The sequence below is a fragment of the Schistocerca gregaria genome, chromosome X (genome assembly GCF_023897955.1).
Source record: "Schistocerca gregaria isolate iqSchGreg1 chromosome X, iqSchGreg1.2, whole genome shotgun sequence".
NCBI lineage: Eukaryota > Metazoa > Arthropoda > Insecta > Orthoptera > Acrididae > Schistocerca > Schistocerca gregaria.
In genome coordinates this window covers 465,686,057-465,712,804 of record NC_064931.1, presented here as the reverse complement: position 1 = coordinate 465,712,804, position 26,748 = coordinate 465,686,057, and positions in this window count along the sequence as shown.

The following is a 26,748-nucleotide window of genomic DNA, read 5'->3' as shown; positions in this document are numbered from 1 at the left end:
CAGCCGGCGTTCGTGATTTGTAAGGAATGTCCTCAATGTCGAGAAAAACATCTTCTTGAGAACGCTGACTTGTTTCATAGGCCTCCCTGCGCCAACTCCCGTCCTTTGTGTACCCTCTTCGCTGTGCCCATGGGGTGCTGGAAACGTCGGTACATTCCTGCTTTCTCATGGCAGGTAAAATGACTGCCGCCAGGCCACAAGAAATCAAATGCTTTCGCGCATACATTCTTGGTGTTCCATCCTAATGGCTGCAGCTGTCCATCAGTTCTCGGCACGCTTCTCGTTGTCAGTCAGGCCCTTCGCAATGTGTCCCTTCCCTTGAGCTAGGTGCGGGCGTCCGCCCCGGCTTCTCGCTGCGCCCTTGCAGAGTGACTGCAGTGTCCTCTCCACGGGGGCTCGCCCCACGGTGTCCGGCTCCCTCCTCTTCCGCGGCCATTCGCGGTGAGTTGGCGGAAGTTGTCACGGTCGGACATATTACACAATATATTTATATGGGAATTGCTATTGAAGTGTAGTTGTTAGAATACATTCATAAGTTAGGTAGGGTTCCATTTGTGGCCTATGTTATTTCTAATTTCAGCCCGACTCCTGATGACATACTGAATGGATTCTGAACTTCTCTCACTGTTTCACGCCTCGTTGATTTCGTAAACAAGGAGTCTCACAGTCAGAACTGAATGCAGACATATTCCAAGCTCTTCACTATTGTAGAGCATCATATCGATTTTACCTGCTAGGTACTCCATTCAGCGACTCGGAAGTAAGAGAGGACAGCTTGTGATCGTGGGTCTGAAGTCAGTAAGTCCTACAATAAATCACAGGGCGTAGAAACAATGAATGCACAGTGACGAACTAATTGGTGGAAGCGTACATAGCTTCCTGCCCGTGATAGTGGTTAAAATGTACCCCGCAACCGAGTTTCACACGATGATGCAGAATCCTAAGTATGCATATTTATTCACTTCATAGTACACATATTTCAATGACATAAGAGGGAGCAATGAGTTATATGCTGGTTCATTTATATATGAAGACTTTTGGGTCTGGTGGCATCTGGGGAGGTTTCCGTTTTCAGTGAATATAGATTCGAATAATGTAGATTTCACTTACACCACTGGCCTTGTTAACTGGGAGTCAGATTTCGTACAGTCTAATGATGTTACCTGAGGTATGAAGCTACTGCTGTCTTTTACATCACCGTGGTTGCCCCGGCGTTCTGTTTCCACAATCGTCTACCAATTCAGCAGTCTCTTCATATGCTCTGTTTGTTATTTCCATCCTAATGGATCTTTTGTGGTTCAATTCAGAAATCTGTCAATCTATACTATTTCTCTAAGATAAGGTTTTACTCCAAAGCAGACAACTGGTGTAGTTTAAAATGTAAATCAACATTATTGTTGACATGTATAATTAAAATGTGTCCCACGTTTCAGAAATATATTTTCCAGTCTTCTGGTGTGGCTCACTAAATGAATTACAGTATTTCCGCCAAGCTGAAGAGGCGATATCGGTCTCACCCAATCCCATGTTGTTCGTGCTCGTGTTTGCCAGCCTGTCTGACAGGGGACGTGCACAAAGGACATGCACATGGTCACCGATAGAGATCAGAGAGTGGACGGAATGGTTATGTAGTCAGAGGTGTCAGCTATCACATCTTAAAGCCGTTCAGCCTGGTGCGACTTAGGTTTGGAGACATCGTCCTCGCAAAGTGGTTAAGAAGATTTTCTCATCCATTAAAGTATGTCAGTAAGGTCCCATGATAGTATGCTACGTTTCATGGATTCGATTTCGGTCAGAAGCGAAAATTGTTCAACGTTTACCTCTTTTTTTGTCGTTTCTCCGTTGCTAACGTATGTCACTTAACTTTATTAGGTTTATTACAAAATGGATGACAAAGAGATAAAATGCAATTGATTTCAGATATATTATACCATAGGTGCATGCAAATGTAATCGTTACGATACATTGAACACGTATTATGGAGTTAGTAGTCATAAAAATATTGGATACATAAACTGATTTTGAATCATGCGCATTGACTGAAAGATACTCCCTCAAATTGGCGTTTAGTTAACAGGAAATTGAATGGGAAAGGTATTTCATAACATTCTGGTATCAGTTATGTCTCTAAATATAGGTGCTTCCTCATAGGCGGCAGGCCTGGAGTGACGGGTGACACAAGACGTTAAAAGGCGACGCGGCTGAGACCGTCGCCTTCGGTAAAAGCAGCACATTGAGTGAGCGAGTGCACGTGAAGTCCACAAAAAATATCTCGTCACAAGAATATATCTGTATCTTTGTAGTATCTTTGCCAGTGGAATGAGAGAAATATGAATAGTAAAGGCTAAATGTTGTTTTATATAGACGAGCAGATTAGCGTTTGCAGCCATGAAACGGAGTCTATCAAAACGGCTGCGTTAGTCTCGACTATGTTCTGCCCGCATCTCGTGGTCGTGCGGTAGCGTTCTCGCTTCTTGCGCCCGGGTTCCCGGGTTCGATTCCGGCGGGGTCAGGAATTTTCTCTGCCTCATGATGGCTGGGTGTTGTGTGTTGTCCTTAGGTTAGTTAGGTTTAAGTAGTTCTAAGTTCTAGGGGACTGATGACCATAGATGTTAAGTCCCATAGTGCTCAGAGCCATTTGAACCAGTTTTTTGACTATATTCTGTAATAAAGACTAATGCGTTTGGACGTTTAATATGTGAAACTCGATGCCAAACTCATTTTAATGTTGCATATGTTTCCACTAAACAGTCTATTAATGTGCACGCGATGTTACCACGCCAAGTATTTTACTGTAGGACCTGCAGCCATCAAGCCCTCCACGAGAAGAGGCCTCTTTTATTTTTGAATAGAGGTACTGAGCAATTAGCAGCTAAACTGATTCGATGGTCTACAGCTGTAAGGAGATTTCTGCAGGCAGGTGACGGTGAGAGAAGTTCGGAATCCATTCAGTGTGTCATCAGGAGTCGCCGTGAATCAGAAATAGCGTATGCCACATATGAAACGCTACCTGACTTAACAAAGTATTCTAATTCTAATAGTTGCACGTCGATGTTAATTCCCATACGAATATGATGATATTTTGTACCAAGTGTGCCTTTTGGGCTACGAAGAAGCTAATTCAGAGTAATTCAGGGACGGTGTGAAGCTCTGCTGATGCTCACAATGACCATCTTTCTGCTCTTAGTATCACGGTTTCTTTCGGTCTGGAGTGTTCTGCAGATTGAAACGATCGTTCAATGGACACTCTGTCCTTAAATTTGCAAATAATTCTGCATGGCTGAGCACTAAACATTATCTGTAAATGTTCCTCTTCTTTCTGTTGAAGTATAAATGAAAACTGAAGCATAATCAACTGTATGCCAGTTATATCAGGCGATGCTGAGGTAATTAGGTAAGAAAATGAGAGGCTGATGGTAGTAGATCTGTTTTTCTATGTAGGAGTGAGAATAAAATGTGGTGGAAGAAGTAGGAAGGATATAAAATGTAGAACAACAACAGCAACAATAGCTTTTCGCAAACAGATAAACATGCTGACTTCAAATATAAATTTGAGTGTTACATAGTCTTTTCTGAAGGCATTTGCCAGCCTTGCTGGCGTTATTCAATAGTGTAGGTTATTGTCAGTATACGTAAACGTTAGCCGTTGCTATACTTCATCCATAACCCGAATCACTGAAATGGAAATAATTCTCAATGGGGTATGATCGTTGCGCAGTTTAGTACAAATGGCAATATTATATCAATGTATTGACCGTCCAAGTGGGTAATAATAAACAAGTTTCCGCCAAGATAGGCCAACAGGTCGATAGGCTATTTTTAAATTCTGCCATCCAAGTTTTGAATTTTAGGTCCCTGCATGCTGTGTACATTAAAACTACCCTTAACGAAAAAAATCTTTTTTCATCAGATGACCTCTCGTACCTGGACACAGACGCAGAAGCCGTACTCACTTACCTAACAGAGAATCTTTTCGTATCGGATAGTGCCGCGTCATTGGTCCGTGACGATCCATAAACGTAAAATAGGAGGAGATCTTGACAGTTCTGAATCAAAACAGCATAAATAAAAAGAACAGTGAAAAAACCGAAAGAAACGAATGGCAGAACTCACGTTAAAGTTCCCAACGGACAGCAATGAACACTGTGAGAAGCAAAGAAACCAAAGAACAGCTAAATGAATGGACTGAAGACAATGGAATTGCGGCAAATCTTATAATACAATTAGCCTACAATTTTTCAATGAAGAAAGTGCAAGAAAAAACTTTAAAATATTGCGGCATCAGTCCCAAAGGCTCCTGCTTCTCTCACAGTCAACTATACGTAGTTTCCTCTCGAATAGGATATTCGAATAAATTGTATATATACACCATGGATAACTAAATAAAAATTTCATTTATAAACATTTATTGCAAATAGTGAGACTTTATTTTCAATAAAATGTTTTTGCCTCTTGTTCTTCAAAACGTATTGTAAATAGTTAGAATATGTTTTCAATGAATTTTTTTTTACCTCTTATACCCTCAAGTTTATCCTTTTATTCCTACTACCGAACAATCTCATATCAACTCCCTGAGCGAAGCCGGGTAGCACAGCTAGTTTAATGTAAAAGCGTATAAATTCTTATGTATAAACTACTATAAGCCATCGACACAACAAAGGACTCCCAGAGCATAACAATTTCTTTCTGTCTATACTGAATATACATGAAGTTAAGTCACCAGAGAAAAGTTTACCAACAGATATTGCATTAGTGATTCTATGTATCGAGTAGCACTGATATCGATTATGATGACAGCGCTGTGGTCGCTTCTTTGTTTTTTCCCGCCAGAACGAGCGAGGGAATCACGTGGAGGTGTTTAACCGTGTGTTTGGTGGTTAGATGTTAAGGAATCAGGTTAAGAGAACAAGTAAATTTTGTGAGTATGACGGTGTTTGATGCTGTGTAATCATTCGTGCACCTCAGGAGACGTAATCCGCGATTCGCGTAGTCAAAAACTACGAGAACAATTGCGAGAACATGATTAGATTCCCGTGAGGATCTCATCCGTGCCAGTAAGTGAAACTTGGATTACATATATTGCCACGATCGCTACATCTAGATTGCACAGTGGGATGATGTATTATGACGTAGTGTTACTGTATGTATCAGTGTAGCAACATATTTGTTAATTTGTGAAGCGTGTAACAGTGCTGCCCTGTGTAGTGCAAGTGTTAAAAAATATGTCAATGGAATATCCTTGACTGAAACTTAAATTTCGGTAATTGGCACTTCTTTATTCCATTTGTTAGTTATCATTTATTTCAGCAATACTCAAGTTGCTGGTCCTAGACTAGAAAGGAAGGAACAAATAACGATTGGATTTACGAGTTGAGTGGATACAATTAGCAAACATAGGCGAACCCATAACCCCGCCCCCCCCCCCCCCAAATCGCTTACATGATGAGCAGTGTATTACGAGCATGTCGTTTGCACATAATATTACGTAAGCATTATCATGGCATAACTTTGGGTATGCCAATGACATCTCAGACTTTTGAATCCCACAATAAAGAGCAAAATTTTATATCCTAGCAATATCTTCCACTATCTTCCACTTTCGCTGAGTCTGTGTCTCGCGTTGCCTGGGCATAACTCATCTCTTGCAATAGATTTTGCTATGGTGGTGAGTCCTGTATGCTGCTACCGACTATGATGATCTCTCGACGACGTTTGGACAATAACTTGGTTACGCAAAGACGAATCAACACACCCAAATCTTAGGGAAAATCCATTTGTCTATTTTGCTTGTCCATCTTCCTGAAGTACTTAACGGGGTCTCCTTCGTTGCCACCGCGATATTTCGGCTTCATTATGGTTCCTAACTACACGTAGTCCTGTGTACTTATGAACCAAAAGTTACTAAGAAAAGCTTTTTTGATATCTTAATAGGTACTGCATTTCTCCATAAGCGCCTGCATTCTCACTCCTTCCTCGTCGCGCAGATGACAGCAAGCTAGTCTCACATAGTCTCACCTCCAACTTCCTAAGCTCAATCTCTTCCTCAGGTTATATTCTTTCCTCGTGCATAACCTCCCTCGCCCGTTCTAATCTAACAGACTGGTGGTGGTCAGCTCCTCTGTTCGTTTGTTGCAATATTACCAATACTTTACGAAGCCTGCGGTTGACCTCAAACTGTGCTTAGTTGAACTCTAGCAAAAATCGAACCTCTTCCTGGTCAGGACACGTAGCGGGTTGGGTGCTGTCAGTACTGCTATTACAGCGTAACGTAATTTCCTCTACTTTCAGGCCCGTGAGTCGATTTTACGTACAAATTTAGACGTATCACTATTCTGTTTTAGCAGGATGACTTCATATTTTGTCACCTGATGACTAACACCGCCTATCGCTACTTGCTTGACTTGTTCTTCATCAGGCCCAATCCAATCCAGTACCTCATTACGGAGAGACTCGGGGGTAACATTATTTTCTTCAAGAACTGCGTCAATTTTGCCACTAACTTCATTTGCCCTCCTTTTTTTCATTGAACTTTGAATTTAAGACATGTAACTGCTCCTTAATTTTCGTGACCAACCCTTGCTATGTTCTTGATGGTGTTTGACTCGTTCTTGATTCTTTTTGACTTGTTCTGGATTCGCTTCATGATTTTCTTTAATACTGTCATTAGTCACCTGAAAAAGCGTCTAGAGTGTGTCCGCGTTCACCCCAGATGGCACGGAAGACCGTTGTTCGTTCTCGCACGTTAGCGGTTCTGCTACAGCCGCGTCATCTCCCTAATCCATACAGTGGAGTCCTACTGACGGTTTTGATTGTGGCTGTCCCACATTCTTGTCATTGTCTGAAGCCGATGGGTCGCTCACGTTCGCCACGGGGCCACCGTCGCTTCCCTCTACGAATGTTTCTAGCCCACAGGCTTCCTTGGTCGTCTCCTCTACCTAGTTCTTCACTCTCCTTTGCCACAACACTTTTCACCCTATATCTGGTTACGAAGTGCATTCCCAATCTTCTAAGACAGTTTTAATTACCCGATGGTTGTTAGTCAAATTCACCCCAAAATATGCAAACTTAAGTAATCTTGTATGGTTCTTTACAAAAATTCCACAGACGCCAAACGTTACACAAGAGAAATCTAAGAGCACACTAGCTTGCAAAGCCGAAAACAACAACTTCAATAAGACGACAAATAAACAAGATGGCTGAGTGCATGTGAAAGAGAAAGAAGAAAAATTTCTATCTAAGTACGTTGTAAATATCTGGCTATTTCACAAATGATTATTGCATTCTTGCTATTATCATACGCTAGGTCTCCGAATTTGTTTTCCTTTGTTGAATTTCGATTTCCTCACAAAGAGGGCGCGCTGGCAGCAGCTTAATACGCTGCTCTTCAGCCTACAGAATTTTTAAAACAAAAGAAGATATGAAACAATAAAATCAGGCGATAAAATGGTGACTTAAATTGTAATACGGATGAAAATTGTGGTAAGTTAAAACATAAAACAATGCAGAGTGCATGGCGCTCGAGGATCTGGAGGGACTTATAGAATTTGGGGGGGGGGGGGGAGCCGATATCCCGGTGGGACTGGCATAACAGAGGATGGGACAGCTAAGGATTTGTAGGTGTGGAGAATGGCAGATGGGTTCAACCCCCATGTTCAGCCAGAGAGGAGTTTGTGGAGTCGGAGTTGGTTGTGGGCTTTGGATTGGATAGAGCAGAGATGAGTGACCCAGGTGAGGTGACAATCAATGATGAGGCCAAGGTAGGTGATGGTGGAGGAGGGAAAGAAAGGACGGGCGCAGATGGTAAGGGAGAAATCAAGGAGCCGGAAGGAGCGAGTGTTATGACCTATGATGATTCCCTGGGTCTTGGAAGGATTGATTTTCAGGAGCCACTGGATACACCATGCGGCAAAAAGATCAAGGTGATTCTGGAGAAGGCGCTGGGACTGTTGGAGGGTAGGAGTGATGGCAAGGAATGCGGTGTCATCGGCATATTGCAGGAGGTGTACGGAAGGGGGGGAGGGTTGGGGCATATCTTCCGTGTACAGGAGGTAGAGGAGAGGGGAGAAGACAGCGCCCTGGGGCACAGCTGGAGAGGGGTAGAAGGAGCGGCAATCAGCGTTATGGATGGTAACATAGGAGGGGTGGCGGGAGGGGAAGGAGGTAATCAGACGGACGTAGTTGATAGGGAGAGCGTAGGTCTGGAGTTTAAACCGGAGACTGGGATGCCAGACACGCTCGTAGGAATTTTCGAGGGAGACAAAAATGGCGGAGCGGCGGGAGTTAAGCTGGATGGAGAGGAGATGAGTGAGGCGTAGGAGTTGGTCTTCGGCAGAGAAGGATCGCCAGATGAAAGTTGGTTCTTTAAATGATTTTACTTCCTCTGAGACTGAATTTTAACTGGACAAACTTTTATTTCAACCCAAAACAACGACCCCTTTCTCTTTGTGCAGGGTGATCATAATTGAATTAACTTTCAAAACGCTGTAGAAATAACACCACTTGTCAGAATGACGTCAAATTCCAACGGAATATTAACAGAAAAGGGGGAAAACATACGGCGGAAGAAGTAAATAGTGTGAAAATTGATCAATAGATGGCGCTGTATGTGTCAGCATACTTAAATGAAAACGCCTCTCGTGCACACGAGCCATTGCAGTTGGTATAAACACGCCAGGTAGACAGCTTTTCCTCTTTTCGTGCCTGCGCCGTCCGCCATGACTGTCTCAATGCAGGATAGCGCTCTGCATGTAAAGCTGCGTTACAAGAATGATAGCTGTGCACACGTCGCTCTGCAGAAGTTCCAGACACTCAAGCGTCTGAGGAAAGGCGTTGGTCCGATGACTGCTGTGGGTCTGCAGAAAATGATTTGGAAATTCGAAAATTAGTGTTCCTTTGGTGTGCGACCTGGTAAAGGGAGGAAACGAACTGATTCGACGTCAGTGGACGTAATGGCCACACCAATGCAGGAGGAGACGAGTGGTGGTGTGCAAACGTGTAGTGCACGGAGAATTGCCCGAACATTGCACATACCTGTGAGCACGATCCTACGAAACATCCTCCTTTGCTATCTATTCAAAATTACCGACGTGCACAATTTTCTTCCTGTTGACCTGCCAGCAAGAGAGACCTTTGCTTTAGAATTTCTAACTCGCTTTGAAGTGGACAATGACTTCCATCTGACAGGATATGTGAATACACAGAATTGTCGAATATCGGCAACGGAAAATCCACCACTTCCTCCTGGAAAGGTCACTACGTAGTGCGGGTTTACGGCATCATTTATCATTGGGCCATATTTTTTCGAAGAGACAGGTTCTTCTGGTCCTATTACATGTACCGTCACTAGTAAGCGCTATGAGTGTGTTTTGCGCAACCACGTCATTCCAGCTCTCGAACAGTGGATGTGTGGATGGGCTAATATTTGTGCATGATGGAACAGCTGTGCACATTGCAAATCTAGGTAAGCAGCTGCTGAAGCACCATTTAGGGAATGCTAAAATTATCAGCCACCATTTCCCCACAGCCTGGCCGTTCCGATCACCTTATCTTAATCCATGTGACTTCTGGCTGTGGGGCTGTCCTCAAGATGTTGTGTTCAGTGTTCCGGTTGCAAAATTAGCTGCATTGAAGGCACGCATTGCGCAACGCATTCTGAAAGTGATGCTGGAAACACTTCGTTCAGTGGTGGAACATGCTGTTTCTCGATTTCAACTTGTTGCAGAAAACGGTGGACAGCATACTGGACACGTTTTGCGCCATTAATAATCAGATTTTATTTTGATTGATGCTTTTTAATGCGGTTTTTAGCCTCAGGACAAATAAAAACCGATGTGCTTGATACTTTTTATGCGGGTTTTGGCCTCAGGACAGTTAAAAACCGATGTGATTGACGCTTTTTATGTAGTTTTTGGCCTCAGGACAATTAAAAGCCAATGTGAGTTATGCTTATTATGCGGTTTTTTGACAACTAAAAACCGATTTTTCCCATCCGAAGTGATATGAACTTGTCGCGGTGGTTGGGCTTACGTAACTAACAGTATCGCGCCTGTACGCCCATGTGCGCTGAGTAGTACAGTTCGCTTAACGTCATACGTATGCCTTAGCTATTGTTGTAAGATTCATTTGTCATTTGTAGCTGACCATTACTAAATTATGATGCTCAAAGCGCCATCTATTGCTACGTTTTGTAACTATCTATTTTTCTTCTGCTATACGTTTTCCCCGTTCTCTGATAATATTCCGTTACAATTTGACGTCATTCTGAACAGTGGTGTTGTTGATACAGCGGTTTGAAAGTGTAACTTTAATTATGATCACACTGTATATCTAAAGCATGCCTTACAAACGTGGACAGGTTTGACGTGGTCTGCAGACGTGTCAGCAACCACATTGAATACTATTATCCGGTCACTATTACGTACCTTCACGGAATTTGAAATAAGTGTAGAACCGACAAATACTCGTCCTAAGTGAATTCGTTACCAAATGATACTGATGTTCGTAATCTAAAATGCACGATGGTTAAGGCGTAAGTGAATTTACATTAATGAAAGTTACTTTGAGTGAGCCTCTCATTGTATTATTGGACTGTCCTCATCCCTCTTATTCCACACTCATGGCGTGTACTGGCCTTGCCATATTGATAAAGTCGTCTATCGAGGTTCAAAATGGCGGGAGTGGGTGCAAAGTATGGTTTTCAGATCAAATTGGACGTCCCTCCAACCTCTTTGAACACTTTCAATCTTCAGTTACTCAGAGAAGTCATAATTTGCGGGAAACAGATAACTCTCTCATTTTTCGTTTATTAAAACTACTAGTCACCCACTATATCATTAACTATTGACAATTATTTTTCCACATCCCACTGTTGCAGTAAAACAGTAGGTTCATTCACCTTCTCTATAAAACATCTGATCTATAACGCAAATGTTTTCAGCACTAAATAAGGGGAAACGATGTGCCCGCAATTAAGCATTTGCACACACTCAGATACCATCTCGGTACTTTACTTTTTATCCCCTAAGGTTTTAAGAAGAAAGGAGCAGCAGAAAAGGATTGTGGTCATGCGTAATATTCAAGTACGCTATCCCCAAATTTGAAATATTGCACAGGCCACTACTCAAATCGTGAAAATAGCACTACTTTGTTAGAGTTTCTAACAGATTATATGAATGCCTAGCAGGGAATTTTCTCTCACATGCACATACAAAGTTCTAGTCTGAATAAAATTAAATAAGCAGTTCCAAAGTAAAAGATCATGAGATAGTTAATCAAGCCACACGCTGTGTAATCCGAGTTATGGCTACACTCACCACCCTTGACTGAATGCGAATCATCCACGTTTTTTACATAATTATTGTGTGTGCACCCAGCGGTCACGAGGTCCGCCATAGACAATGAGAATTCAATGTATTCACCTTGTATATGTGCTTGCCCATTCAAAAGAAATCACACTCAAATAATCTCAACTTACAATCTACACAACAGGCTCATATGTATTCGGATCAAGCGCACTATGTCCTCATTTTCTGTACAGCGAGCGATCACGATGCCCGCTGCAGACAAGGTATTTTCAAAGTACTCACCATATATTCGTGCTTGCCCTTTCAAAAAAGGTCATCCCGAAGTAAACTCAGCTTAATTCTACACTCCACATGTAAATAATCTCAGCTTAAGACTAGCAGGTGCTGAAGTCATTAGCAAGCATATAATGTTCCGTAAAGAGGAATGGATTAGTGTGTAATTAAACCTAAATATTCGATAGGCAATACCCTCATCCTCAACAAAATTTGCGGAGCACATACGAAACTCAACTGCCAGTCTCTAGAGCCAGCGTCCAAGTTCCTGAAATGGCGACAGAAGCGACGAGTCCCGCTTCCGGTACGGGATCGTTGGAGGAAGGGGGGGGGGAGGCGGGTTGGGCTTTCCACTAACCATGGCTTACCACATCTGCATCTTTGACGCCTGAATCCTATTTGCCATCCTTTGAAGAAAACTCAATTTGGCAACAGCTTGGGACTGCACAGACAGCATGTGTGAAAACTTCCTCTGACACCTGAGCGAATGACACACTCTAAGCCATTCAATATCCAGACCTACCACAAGAAGAAAACAAAAATGAAAAACATAAATCATATCACTGCGACAATGCGGACACTTGAGGATTAGTGAGTGATAGGAGTTGAAAAATAGAATGACACAATTTGCCCATCCCTTCTTAATGGCACACTGGTACCACCATACCGAAACAGAGTGAAATTATGTGTTCTAATCACGACCTGCGACTCCTTAGAATGTTGACGAAAGTGAAATGGGAAAAGTGGTACTCTTTCAGTGGAAACGAAATAAATTTCCTTCATCACATATTAAGTGATTTACATTCTGGCGCCTGTCTTACAGTGGATTGACATCATACTGAGAGCACAACTTAGCTGTGCAAAAGAAATGGGACATATTTATACTTCAATTAGGGTCACGGGACCAGGGTTGGGTTGGGACGGAATTGAACACAGTCTTGAGCTTTATCCGTGAATATCAGGAATCCGTAAAACATGAAATCTCCGACATCACTGCGGCCGAAAAAAGTCCTGCAAGAACGGGACAAACGACGACTGAAGGTAATCGTTCAACGTGACTGGCAGAAGTACAACACTTCCGCAAATTGTTGCATATTTCAGTGCTGGGCTATCAACAACCGTCAGCGTGCGAACCATTCAACGAAACATCATCGATATGGGCTTTCGGAGCCGAAGACCAACACGTTGATAATTGCACGACAAAAAGCTTTACGCCTCGTTTGGCCCGTCAACATCGACATTGGACTGTTGATAGCTGAAAGCACGTTGCATGGACGGACGAGTTTCGTTTCAAATTGTATGGAGCGCATGAACGTGTATGGGTATGGATACACCAATATGAATCCATGGGGCATGCATGTCAGCAGGGGACTGTTGAAGCTGATGGAGACTATGTAATTGTGTGGGGCATGTGTAGTTGGAGTGATATGGGACCCCTAATACTTCTAGATTCGTGTTTGACTGTTGACACGTAAGTGAGCATCCTGTTTGATCACCTGCTTCCATTCATGTCCATTATGCATTCCGACGGAATTGGGCAATTCCAGCATGAATATACATGCGACACCCCACACGTCCAGAATTGCTACAAAGTGACTCCTGAAACACACTTCTGAGTTGAAACACTTAAGCTGGTCACCAAACTCCACAGGAATGAAAATTATTGAGCATATTTGGGATACCTTCCAACGTCTTATTCAGAAGAGATCGCCACCCCATCGTACTCTTTCCGATTTATGGACAGCCCTGCAGGATTCATGATGTCAGTTCCCTCCAATACTACTTCAGACGTAAGTCGAATCCATGCCACGTCGTGTTGTGGAACTTCAGCGGGCTCGTGGGGGCCCTACACGTTATCAGTCAGGTATACCAGCTTCTGTGACTCTTCAGTGAATGTAAGGGGCTAAAACGTAGAGTACTCTTTGTAAAATCAAACTTAGGTTCGATCAGCACCTGGTGATTGATTTTCTCAAATCTTTCAGTACTTTTTCTACGTCTAGTATGATTTTTCTATTGCGTCCATACGGGAGCCTGCCCGATGGTCAAATGAAGGTATGTTTATACGGTTCCCCTGTGAACGACTTATTGAACGTGAAATTTGAAACTTCTGCTTTCGTTTGCCATCTTCAACTGCCACACCAAACTGATCAACAAGGGAGTGAATGTCAGTCTTAGAACCGCTTAGCGATTTTACATACGTCCAGACTTTTCTCGGCTTCTCTGGCAGATATTTTGCTCTTTACCGTCACAATTTGTTGATGAGAGAGTGATTTTTAATGTTGAATGTGTGACAGTATTCTGGGTTTTCTGCCAGCTGTGAATGTGTACCCATTGGGAACATTCATCTGCTTTTGTAAATGTTCTATACTAGCAGTTTGTTGACAAAGATTGGTTTTTTAATGTGGATACTGTGATAGTATATCGGTCTTTCTGACACTTGTGAATGTTTTCCCAGGGGAAAAAGCCATTTATTTTTCTTAATGTTTCTTATCAGCTGCCAGTTAAGCACTTTAGAGCATTGAGCAAACAAAGTAGGTATTCACATAGAGGCCCGTGAATACAGCGCCTCTTGTCATCACCCTACCGCAGTATGTCATGAACACTGTGAGTTGATTTCGACACCTTTGCCGTACCAAGCTTGCAGGAATTCTAATTCACGATGGCCTATCACAAGGACTGATTTGAGAACGGCAGTACCAATTGTATGTTAACCATTCATTTTTGCATTTTGCTTCTGAAGTGGAAAGCAAGTTTGTGTTGGAATGGAAGTAACTTTAAAAATTAATAAAACAATCACGTTTAGCGACAGTTCCACTTAACAGGAAATATTAAAGTATTAGGATTCACTTGTGGGATTGCAAGCAAGGGGAAAGAGGAGATGTGCTTATAGGACCCTACGAATGTTTCAGGAGCAACACTGTTGCCTGCACCGACAAATCGGGATCGGTGGTAGCTGGCTGCGGCGAAAAGCCTCAGTAGGAGATGAGAGACCAGCTAAGCGTGGCCCTCTGTCTGCGGAAAATCTCCCAAGAGAAAGGACGTCGCATGCCTCACGTTTCTCCATGCATCAACCCGCTGTCAGCGCATTAATGACAACAGTCTGTGAGCAGTATGTGTGCCCTCTCTGGCACTCTCGCCTATGGAGATCGATTTTTATTTATTGTTCTCCCACCCAAAAATACAGGTATATGCACAAAACATGTTTTTCTTGTTTTGTTAACCACGGGACATGCACAACGATACACACTATCACACTAGAATAAATGGATTAAGGAATAAGCGATTAATTTTGAAGCGGAATGTGCTCATGTTTGAAGAAAAAAGTAAATATTTTTATTAATTTTATACATTTGCCTGGCCAAATGAGGTAGCCACTACTAACATATTTTTTATATCTATTCACGCAAACTAACTTATTTCTTTCTTACAGTATTACTATGTTCAAGTAATTTGACACAATGTGTTGGTAGATATTGTTGCATGAATTGATTACCTTTTTACTGTCCCATTCTGAGCCTCCCATGTACAGTCCTGGCTAAAGATACTAATCAATTAATTTTTAGTTGGTTTTGGGACTAAGTTCCCCATATTTTTCTTTTTTTCTTGCCAATAAAAGGATGTTTCCAAAGATTTTAATTTTTTTAGGCTTCCAGTGATTAATTTGAAGTAGAATTCTTCTCTCTTTTTGTAGCACTAATCAGTGATGAGAGAATACTGCTAACAAGGGAGGTTTATTCTCTGAAAAAGAGGAGATAATTGGATGATGTGTTATTACAGTCAAATACAACTTTTCGGTATTGTGTGAGTTTCGTTTTGTATTTTCATATTTTTGCTGGTTGGATATACATAGCTTGTAACTTTTCGAGTAGGACACTCGAATTTCTCTTCCCTGAGACAGGGCAAAGGGGATGTGTTGTGAGAAGCTGGAGTGTTGTTGGTAATTTGAATACTAGACAGTTTGCAGGCCTGTGTTTAGCAGTTAGTCCACAAAAACTACTTGCCCGAATGCTGGCCCGGTTCTAATGTCCGCACATGGGGATGGGCCTTTGAAATTAGAGCATAACAACCGAAGGTACTCTGAGTATGCCTTACGCGATGAATCAAAGTATCCTCTGGGTTCACTCAAATACACGAAACTGGAATTTTGTCATCACCAGTGTGGAAAAAAGTCTGAGTATTACGTTTAGGAAAATTGGTATGAACTATGGGATCAAGCTGCTGCGGTCATCGGTCCCTAGGCTAACACACTAAGTAAACTAACTTACGCTAAGGACAACACACACATCCAGGCCAGAGGGGGGACTCGAACCCCCGACGGAGAAAGGGGGGGGGGGGGGGGCAGCGCCAACCGTGACACCCAAGACCGCATGGGTACCCCGCGCAGCTTACGTTCAGGATAACTGTCAGTCAATCATATTTTTAAACTGAATCATTGCTGTGACCTCCATGTCTGAGCCAACGAGCGGTCACACAGGATACACAGTGTACCACTCTCTAGTTAGTTAACTGACATGCAGTTAATGTTGAGGGAGAGTTTTTAGTAGGTTTCCCCACCATTGTAGGGTATTTAGGGACATTATAATCCGTCATTGTGGCAATGTGGCAACGGTCGTGGATCCTCCCCTCCAAGTACTCATGTTTATTTATTTATTTGTTGATTCTGGGAGAGGAGAGGAACATAGAGAAGAAGCGAGTCGCCGAGAGGTCGCCTAGAGGAAGAGATGCCCGGTCACTGTTCGAAGGACATTAGTAAGTCTTGAGGTAGTATTGGTTTTAGTGTTATCGCTGCCTTTGCTCTGAACAGCTCACAATTTGCGAGGTTTGTTCCTCAACTTGTGCCGCTGCTTCTGAAATTTCAGGTATATGGCTCTTCGATCCGTGTTTTAAGTTGTGTTTACGAGATGCACAGATTTCGACAGCCAGTCGCGGTTCCATAGCCATAATCAATTTAGTTTGAGGTACTTACCAATTGTTAACACAGTCAATTACTGTATATTTGTGCACATAATCGTGTGTTCCGTTGTGGAACTGATATTGTTAAAATCATTTTGAGATGTATACCACATTTTGAGCTTCAAGTATGAAATCATCTTCGTGATAGTTGTACTTACCTTTCGCTTCAAATAATTGACTATAAATCATTTAATGGTGATACGATCTGGAGTAAATTAATTTATGGATTAATGCTTAAAATTGTATGTAATTTCGTCGTACAACAATCCAGGTCAGTCAGTGCTAATGAAAAAAATTACATATGAGTGATTTTTGTTGCATATCTGCTTTTTGCTGTCACTGTGGCCGTGTTCCATTGCGAAAGAGGCTCCCCTACTTAAAACACTTAATACGTGCTGTAGGAAATTTACTTCATTTGTGTCACTAATGATCCATGAGAATTGTTTAACTTGTATTTATCACATCGTTGAGATCATAGAGATTTTCAATTGTTGCAACTAGCGGTTTGTTGTTTTAACGTTGTACAAGGCGTACACTAACAATGAATACTTCAGTGTGATAACAGTTTCCACATTCCATTGATGAACTCCAATACATCAGTTCTTATACCTAAAACGAGCGTTAACATTTCAGTACACTGATTATCTAGCAGGGAGACTTTTGCCTCACTGGGAAGCCGCTTCTTCTAAACCTGTATCCGTGTGTGGTACAGTCAGTGTCCAGACCACACGTTGGTACATTTTAGGCGTCAAGTTGAGACCGTGCAACATAGCGCTAAAAGCACCAGAAGGTCCTGTAGCACACTACTGGCCATTAAAATTGCTACACCAAGAAGACATGCAGATGATAAACGGGTATTCATTGGACAAATGTATTATACTAGAAATGACATGTGATTAAATTTTCACGCAATTTGGGTGCATAGATCCTGAGAAATCAGTACCCAGAACAACCACCTCTGGCCGCAATAACGGCCTTGATACGCCAGGGCATTGAGTCAAACAGAGCTTGGATGGCGCGTACAGGTACAGCTGCCCATGCAGTTTCAATACGATACCACAGTTCATCAAGAGTAGTGACTGGCGTATTGTGACGAGCCAGTTACTCGGCCACCATTGACCAGACGTTTCCTACTGGTGAGAGATTTGGAGAATGCTGGCCAGGGCAACAGTCGAACATTTTCTGTATCCAGAAAGGCCAGTACGGGACCTGCAACATGCGGTCGTGCATTATCCTGCTGAAATGTTGGTTTTCGCAGGGATCGAATGAAGGGTAGAGCCACGGGTCGTAACACATTTGAAATGTAACGTCCACTGTTCAAAGTGCCGTCAATGCGAACAAGAGGTGACCGAGACGTGTAACCAATGGCACCCCATACCATCACGCCGGGTGATACACCAGTATGGCGATGACGAATACACGTTTCCAATGTGCGTTCACCGCGATGTTGCCAAACACGGATGCGACCATCATGATGCTGTAAACAGAACCTGGATTCATCCGAAAAAATGACGTTTTGCCATTAGTGCACCTAGGTTCGTCGTTGTGTACACCATCGTAGGCGCTCCTGTCTGTGATGCAGCGTCAAGGGAAACCGCAGCTATGGTCTCTGAGCTGATAGTCCATGCTGCTGCAAACGTCATCGAACTGTTGGTGCAGATGGTTGTTGTCTTGCAAACGTCCCCATGTGTTGACTCAGGGTTCGAGACGTGGCTGCACGACCCGTACAGCGATGCGGATAAGATGCCTGTCATCTCGACTGTCGTCCGCGGTGGCCGTGTGGTTCTAGGCACTTCAGTCCGGAAACGTGGGACTGCTACGGTCGCAGGTTCTAGGGGACTGATGACCTAAGATATTAAGTTCAAAGGCTTGGTTCAAATGGCTCTGAGCAGTATGGGATTAAACTGCTGAGGTCATCAGTCCCCTAGAACTACCTAAATCTAACTAACCTAAGGACATCACACACATCCATGCCCGAGGCAGGATTCGAACATGTGACCGTAGCGGTCGCGCGGTTCCAGACTGTAGCGACTAGAACCGCTTGACCACTCCGGCCGGCAAAGATGTTAAGTCCCATAGTGCTCAGAGCCATTTGAATCATCTCGGCTGCTAGTGATACGAGGCCGTTGGGATCCAGCACGGCGTTCCGTATTTCCCTCCTGAACCCAAAGATTCCATATTCTGCTAACAGTCATTGGATCTCGTCCAAAGCGAGCAGCAGTGTCGCGATACGATAGACCGCAATCGCGATAGAATACAATCCGACCTTTATCAAAGTCGGAAACGTGATGGTACGCCTTTCTCCTCCTTACACGAGGCATCACAACAACGTTTCACCAGGCAATGCCGGTCAACAGCTGTTTGCGTATGAGAAATCGGTTGGAAACTTTCCTCATGTCAGCATGTTGTAGGTGTCGCCACCGGCGCCAACGTTGTGTGAATGCTCTGAAAAGCTAATCATTTGCATATCACAGTATCTTCTTCCTGTCGGTTAAATTTCGCGTCTGTAGCAGGTCATCTCGTGGTGCAGCAATTGTAATGGCCAGTAGTGTAGATTGCTAGCTAGTTAGAGAAAAAGTTAATGATCTTGTTCCTCACTAGATGTGGCAGGTAGATCACTTGGAATTACGATTACAACTGCGAACACAATCCGACAACTGACGCTTCCATGCGGCTACTGAGGTAATCTGCTACGTTCTATTGCCATGCGCTATCGTTAATGCCTCTATCGGCCGCCCTCAATTACGTGTTTTTTCCTTCACTTCGTGTCCAGTGATTGCTTACGTGAGTGGTTTTGTTTGACTGAGTATTGTGTATAAGTCCAGTAATAATATTATTCTAGTCAGACTGTTTTGCCACCAACTTCTATGCCTTTTTACGCATTTCTATTTGTGAGCTTCGTTTTTAATAATTTGTAAACCTTTACGATAATATACATATGTAATACAGTGTGGGGTGGAGTCTTGTTTAAATACAGTAGTGCCATTCTCTTTGTTTGTGAAGAGAAGGTTCAATAACCCATTTAGTGTGAGACGAAATTACTGTTTTAGACACGGTCGGGAAAGGAAATAGGCAGGTGGGTACTCTATTCAAATCCACGCAGCTGGGAATGCATTCACGCCTTTCCACAAGATTAATTCCGAAATTAAGCATATATAGTACAAAATATGAATGTAACCCCGAGACTTCCAGGATGTTTGTCTCCCACAAGAAGACGCCTTAGTGACTGTTTAGTCCAGCTCTTACAGAGAAAGAGTACCGAATTATTCAGATGATGACAAAGCCAACCAGAGGAGGGGAAATCACGAATCCTGCAACCACAATAACAGGTCTTTTGCATGCATCTGTAATATGCAGCTTCCTCTCATTTTATTTGATTTTATGATTGGATTAAAATAATTGAGTTTCTGCCTCTCTCTTAATTTTTTGTGGCCGTTCTCCTGTCCCTTACTGCACAACATTTTCTTGGTGAAAAACCTGCTGTACGTTTCCATCTCCGATGCAGCTACTGTCAAGGACACATGATGATCTTTCAGGTATGTTGCAGCCTCTGTAGAGATAGCGTGAGGAAGTTACAGTTGGGGCAGTAGCTTCGATAGTTACGTTCAATAACATTTCACCACTCCATTTTGTTGCCGCTTTAAAATGATTCTATGGGGACTAATTTACCTACGCTTCATTAGCCAACTGCTAGATGCAGAATATTGTCGCAGAATAAACTGAGTAGCACCGTGGTGTAGTGGTTATGATACTACACTGTTGCATGGAGTCTCGTGAGTTCAAAACTCACGTGGCTATGCAGTTTTAATTTCTATATTCGGATGGAGTACATTCTAGAAGTATTCACGAATGTGAAGAATAATTGTACTGGAATGTTCTCTAGCTGTATATATACTGTGTGTCTTCTGGCCTGGGGCAGTTCACTCCGCGCTCTTGTACGTGCGAGTGCTGAATAAACATTCGTTAAGTGAAGTTAGTGTTCGTCATTCATCTACTTACACGTTGTTCTACGTGACAATATATACGTAAAAGAATTACTGTAGTGTTCTGCTTTCGAATGTTTGTTACATTATTCGATTTTCTGGCTCTCTACAGCAATGGTAATTCTCCCATTTTGCTTTCTACTGACATGATCTGAGATTCCTGTGAAACAAATGATTGTAATGCGGTCGTTGCAAAATGATCGCAGATGGAGCTGGGACGTCTCGCTAGTGGGATCTGGCACACTTTTGATACTTAAATTTATATCAAATTCTTTATTCTAATCTTAATTTGCATCTGCAATTACATAATACCGTTACATGCAGTTTTTACGCCATATGTATCTGACTCGTTTTGTAAGAATGTGTGAAGTACTTAACTTCCATATCTCATCGTTGACATCGCTGAGAAATTTTCGGTTTCTACAGATTTTACAGCTTTACTTGATAGGTGGCAGCGATGTTGTATGGTTACACGTTTGTCTTATTCGTATATGGAATTGTGTGGTGGTTAATGATTCTTTGTATAGGTTGGTTGAGCAGTCCTTGCTTATCATGTTATCTACTACAGTGCTCTAAAATTTCGACGAAATTGTCTAAAAAATGTTATGCTTAAGGCTGTTCATTTAGGATTTTGTTTGGGTATTTTAGCTTGAGTGTGTATAATTTTTATTTCTTCAAACAGGAGTCATTATTAGGTCTTTAGCTATTATATGCAGGATTTTCATTGCTTAGTCGAACTGGTTAACGTTATGATTTCTATTGTCAAATAGCTGAAAAATATGGAAGGATTTGTGTTACTCTCTCTGGCGTGCTCTTGATATCCGATCAGAAAATTTCGTCCCGTTTGGCCTTTATAGAATTTTTCAGTAATTACAAACGGTAACGTACGTGCATCAAAACAGAGAGATCGTGGGCTCGAATATCGGTCGGATCACCGAACTTTCACTCTTCGGTTTAACCTAGTTTTCACCTCTCAGTGATGTTAGGAGTCACCAGAAACAATACGTTGTTTGGATTCACGTTTAACTACAGGCCCACTTCCCCTATTAGACAAATTATGCAGGTTGCGAGCCAACATAAGAAAGATGTTCTGGCTCACATGCGGTACGTCTTCATCGAAATGTATTGGCCTGGGCCGCGATGACATTGGGACACCCGAGACGAGCGCTTTGGCGCCCCTGGAACCTGTAGCATCGCCTGAGATCTCTGACGCCACTGCGTCCCCGCTGATCATCACTTGCCTCACGGTGATTGGTGAATGATGACGGAGTCGCGAATCCCTGGGCGGAAGGCGAAAGTTGCTGCTGGCCGCAAGGCTGTACCCTTACGCCTCCGTAACAGGTTTGAGGTACTGCCCACTGCTGAAATTACTTTTGAGCCAAGAAGGGCGGCCTCGCCTGTTGCAGCAGTGACCGGTCTTCCTGAGCGGTCCGAACAAGCGCAGAGGGTGGGCTTGCTTGTCATTGGGAGCTCCAATGTTAGGCGGGTGGTGAAGCCCCTTAGGGATATGGCAGCTAAGGACGGGAAAAAAGCCAATGTACACTTCGTGTGCATACCGGGGGGAGTCATCCAAAATGTGGAAAGATTCCTTCTTGATACCATGAAGGGTGCAGGCAACTGCAGGTGGTGGCTCATGCCGGCGCTAATGACGTGTGTCGCTATGGGTTGCAAGAGATTCTCTCTGGTTTCCGGCGGCTATCTGAGTTGGTGAAGACTACCAGTTTTGCTAGCGAGATGAAGGCAGAGCTCACCATCTGCAGCATCGTCGACAGGACCGATTGCAGACCTTTGGTACAGAGCAGAGTAGAGGGTCTGAATCAGAGGCTCAGACTGTTCTACGGCCGTGTAGGCTGCATATTCCTCGACTTGCGCCATATGGTGGCGGGGTTTCGGGTTCCACTAAATAGGTCCGGTGTCCACTACAAACATGAGGTGGCTACACGGGTAGCAGGGGCTGTGTGGCGTGGACTGGGCGGCTTTTTAAGTTACACAGTCTCGGGAAAGATCAAAAAAGGGCTCCAGTCTCAAAGGGTACAAGGCAAAGGAACGACGAGAATCGACCAAGCAACAGTCGGCATTGTAGTTGTAAATTGTCGTAGCTGTGTTGGAAAAGTACCAGAGCTTCAAGCGCTGACAGAAAGCACTGAAACTGAAATCGTCATAGGAACAGAAAGCTGGTTGAAGGAGGAGATAAATTCTGCCGAAATTTTTACAGTGGCGCAAACCGTGTTAAAAAAATAGATTAAAAAACGTAGGTGGTGGTGTGTTTGTTTCTAGGTTATACTCAACAGAAGCACCCCGACTCAGATGATATAAAAGCTGAATGGTTCAAAGAAAACTTGAATCTCATTACAAATAAGTACCCCACTCATACAGTTATAATTGGTGGAGACTTCAATCTACCCTCGATTTATTGGAGAAAATGCATGTTCAAAACCGGTGGAAGACAAAAAACATATTCCGGAATTGTACTAAATGCTTTCTCTGAGAATTACTTTGAACAATTACTTCATGAGCCCACACGAGTTGTAAACGGTTGCGAAAACACACTTGACCTCTTAGCCACAAATAATTCTGACCTAATAGAGATCGTAATGACGGATATAGGGATTAGTGAACACAACGTCATTGTAACGAGGCTTAAAACCATATCAACCAAAACCACTAAAAATAAACGCAAAATATTTCTATTTAAAACACCAGGAACAAATTTGCTTGATGCCTTCCTAAGAGAGGGTCTCCATTCCTTACAAGGTAATTATGTAAGTGTTGACCAGATAAGGCTCAAATTCATACATACAGTATAGACAGCTATAGATAGATTCGTACCGCATAAGTTAATAAGAAACTGGACTGATCCACCATGGTACCCAAAACACGTCAGGACACTGTTGCAGAAGCAACGCAAAAAGCATGCCAAATTCAGAAGAACGCAAAATCCCCAAGAATGGCTAAGTTTCACGGAAGCTCGAAATTTAGTGCAGACGTCAACGCGATATGCTTTTTAATAGTTCCCACAATGAAACATTGTCTCAAAATACGGTAGAAAACCCACAGCGATTCTGGTGGTATCTAAAGTACACCAGTGGCAAAAAACAGTCAATACCGTCACTGCGCGATAGCGATGGAAATGTTACCGGTGATGGTGTCACTAAAGCGGAGTTACTAAATACAGTTTTAAGTAATTCCTTCACGAAAGAAGACGAAGTAAATCTTCCAGAATTCGAAACCAGAACAACTCTTAGCATGAGTGACATAAAAGGAGATATCTTATATGTTGCAAGCAACTTACATCACTTAAGAAACGCTAGTCTTTCGGTCCAGATGGTATACCAATCAGGTTCCTTTCAGGGTATGCAGACACAACAGCACCTTTCTTAGCAATCATATACGACCTCTCACTTGCCGAAAGGTGTGTTCCTAAAGACTGGAAAGTAGCACAGGTCACACCAATATTCAAGAAAGGAAATAGGTGTAACCCATTGAATTACAGACCTATATCACTGAGCTCAGTTTTCAGTAGGATTCTGGAGCATACACTGTACTCGAACATTATGAATCGCCTTGAAGAAAATGACTTACTGATACAAAATGAACACGGATTCAGAAAATATCGTTCTTGTGTAACACAGCTAGCTGTTTATTCCCATGAAGTAATGAGTGCTGTCAACAAGGGATCTCAGATCGATTCCCTGTTTCTATATTTCCAGAAGGCTTTGGATACCGTTCCTCACAAGCGACTATTGATCAATTGGCGTGCATATGGAGTATCGTCTCAGTTGTGTAACTGAATTCGTGATTTCCTCTCAGAGAGGTCACAGTTCGTAGTGATAGACGGTAAATCATCGAGTAGAACAGAACTGATATCTGGCGTTCCGCAAGGTAGTGCCATAGGCCTTCTGCTGTTCCTGATTTACATAAATGATCTAGGGGATAATCTGAGCAGCCTCCTTAGATTGTTTGCAGATGACGCTGTAATTTACCGACTAGTAAAATCATCAGACGATCAATTCCAATTACGAAATGATCTAGAGAGAATTACTGTATGGTGCGAAAAGTGGAAATGGGCACTAATCAAAGAAAGGTGCGAGGTCATCCACATGGGTACTAAAAGAAATCCGATAAATTCTGGGTACACGATAAAACGCACAAATCTAAGGGCAGTCAATTCGACTAAATACCTAGGAATTACAATTACGAGCAACTGAAATTGGAAAGACCACATAGATAATATTGTGGGGAAGGCGAAACAAAGACTGCGCTTTGTTGACAGAGCATTTAGAAGATGCTACAAACCCACTGAGGAGACAACCTACATTACACTTGTCCGTCCTCTGCTGGAATATTGCTGCGTGGTGTGGGATACTTATCAGGTAGGATTGACGGAGGACATCGAAAATGTGCAGAGAAGGGCAGCTCGTTTCTTCTTATCGTGTAATAGGGGTGAGAGTGTCACTGAAATGATACGTGAGATGGGGAGGCAGTCACTGAAACCAAGGCGGTTTTCTTCGCGGCGGGATCTATTTACGAAGTTTCAGTCATAAACTTTCTCTTCCGAATGTGAAAAATTTTGCTGACACCCACCTACGTGGGGGGAAATGATCATCATAAGAAAATAAGAGAAATCAGAGCTCGAACGGAAAGATTTAGGTGTTCCTTTTTCCCACGCGCCATTAGAGAGTGGAATGGTAGAGTAGTAGTAGTATGAAAATGGTTCGATGAACACTCTGCCAGGCACTTAAGTGTGAATTGCAGAGTAACAATGTAGATATAGATCTAGATGTGCAGCAGGACCTTTAGAGTTCTTTGTTTTTGGCTCGGGACTGATACACGAAATTATTTCAGGTCCATCGTAAACTATCATGATAGAAGGACTGGTGTGCTTGCCACTTCCCCATTACAAAGAAAATTAGTCTGTAGAATTTAGTGTGGGCAAGAGTCTTAGGCAGCAGCAGGTGCAATATTACTTATGGAAACCTTTAGTCAGAACCGTCTACACCGACCAGACCATGTAGATCTCCTTGAAGCATTGAAGCTGACTGACAAACCGAGCGAGGTGGCGCAGTGGCTAGCACACTGGACTCGCATTTGGGAGGACGACGGTTGAATCCAGTGTCCGGTCGTCCTGATTTAGGCTGTCCGTCATTTCCCTAAATAGTTGCAGGTAATTTGCAGGATGCTTCCTTTGAAAAGGCACGGCCGACTTCCTTCCCCGTCCTTCCCTAATCCGATGACATCGCTGTGTGGTCTCCTCGCCCAAACAACCCAACCAAACCCTCACAGACAACCTAATGTTTTGGTCTTTCAAGGAACAATACGTGAATAATTGAATGTTCTTTTTGTGGTCTTCGGTCCAGAGACGCCTCCTCAACTAAAGACAACTATAGGAAATTACTTTCTTTTCAATCTGCATACAGTATTGATTTTTTGGTCACCCTCCGCGAGTTGTATCCCTCACACTTCCCTCCAGTACTAAATTTGTGATCCCTTGATATCTTAAAATGTGTCCTATCAATCGATCCCTTCTTCTAGTAGGGTTGTGCCACAAATTTCTTTTCTCATCAGTTTTATTGAGCACTTCCTCATTAGTTACGTGATCTACCCATCTAATCATCAGCAGTCTTCTTCAGCACCACATTTCAGAAGGTTCTGTCCTCTTCTTGTGTAGACTACCGTCCATGTTTCACTTCCATACATGGCTTCACTCCACAGAACTACTTTCAGGAAAGCCTTTCTAACACCTAAATCTGTATTCGATATCAACAACTTTCTCTTCTGCAGAAACACTTATCTCGTCGTTTCCAGTGCACATTTTATTTCCTCTCTACTTCGGCCATCGTCAGTGATTTTGCCGACAAACAGCAAAATTTAACAGCTATTTCTAATCCAGTTCTTTCAACACCACCTGATTTAATTCTACTACATTCCATTATCCTTGTCTTTCTTTTATTGATGTTCGTCTTACATGCCCCTTTCTAGACACTGGATTTTCCGTTTAACTGCTTTCCCAAGTCTTTTGCTGCCTCCGACAGAATTAGAGTATCATCGGCAAACTTCCAAGTTTTTATTTCTTTTTCTTGATCTTTAAATCCTACTCCAAATTTTTCTTAGGTTTCCGTTAGGGCTTGCTCGATGAATAGATTGAATAACGTCCGGAATAGGCTACAAACCTGTATCGCTCTCTTCTCAACCACTGGTTCCCTTTCATGCCCTTTGTCTCTTATAACTGCCATCTA